Genomic DNA, 1380 nt, shown 5'->3' on the forward strand with positions numbered 1-1380 from the left:
GAACATTTTGGTGTCAAGCTCTATTAAAAACCCCATGGCAAAATACAGATTTATATGCCTTAATTTAGACCCCTGAGTTTGAAAATATGGCCCTGAGGGAGTTGTCCAAGGTCCCAGAGTTAATTCACAGGGAAAATAAAACTAGGAGTCAGGATTCCTGTCTTCCTAAAGGAACAATGAAGCGGAGGAGAGTGAGATCTGTGAAAAGAGAAGGGTGAGATGGGTAGAGGGAGATGAGGGAAATGAAGATACTGAAATGGGGGGCTTGGGATCATTGAGAGAAAGACAATTGGAACAGAGTAGAAACAAATGGACTGTGTGAGTGCCAGGGTAGAGAGAGCCAGCTTGGTAGTAGGTAAACATTGCTCTTGATGAAAACAAGAGGAAGTATAATTAATGAAAGATAAAGGAACTCTGAATTATTTGCTTGCTGATACATACTTTCAGAGAAGGGGTTCTGAAGACCAATGTAGTTAATCATTATATGGGTGTAAGCAGCCTACTAAACTGACTCACTGCATCACCCCAAAGCCGTGGGTGAGGCAGGAACATGACTAATAAGGATGGCTGTGATGGTGTCATTGAACTGAACCAGGGCATTATCTTTTTTTTTCCTGATCCCTACGTGCACATCTAAGGGCTTGAGAAACAGGATTTAAATCAGCGTATGTATGTATATATACATATACACATATGTATATGTACATATATATTGGTACCTATATGCCTATACATACATGTATACGGAGACACTGGGACTCTGCTATTTAGTGAAAACATGTTGGGCTTGGTGTTCTGAAGCTGGGGCTGGATTACTGCTGTTGGCAATAGACTCTTTTTCTGAAAGAGCTCTAGCAGAGATTTGTTACTTCTAACAGAGCCACTGCACCAGTGGGGCATGTGTAAGTCCATCTCTGCCTGGCTTTCTGAAGTGTGGCATACAATGTGTGCTGATACTACAGCCCTGGACATGCTGCACACAGCCCACAGGAATGGTTTTCATTTCCTAGTCTCTGTCTTTGAACTTTGCTGGTGCATGGTAGCAGAGTGGTTTAGGCATCTTACTACAGCTCCATAGGCATGGGTTTGAGCCATGCCAAAGTCTGTCCATAAAACTGGCTGTAAGTAGGGACCCAGTCTTTTAGGCTGGGAAGTCAAAGACAGCTGGATCTGATGCTCTTGACATACCACTCCTTTATGTGCTGCTGACACTACAAGCTGATGTATCTTAAGCATAGTAGCTCAGTGCTCTAGTGCTTAATCACTCTTATGCTTAGATTAAGTTGCTAGCATTCCTGGTGTGGAGAAAACCTTGAAAACACAACCCGGAAGAACCCTAAAGCCTCAGCAGCTAGAAAACAAAGGAAAAACCCATTTTAT

The sequence above is a fragment of the Alligator sinensis genome, unplaced genomic scaffold (genome assembly GCF_000455745.1).
Source record: "Alligator sinensis unplaced genomic scaffold, ASM45574v1 scaffold215_1, whole genome shotgun sequence".
NCBI classification, from domain to species: Eukaryota; Metazoa; Chordata; order Crocodylia; family Alligatoridae; genus Alligator; species Alligator sinensis.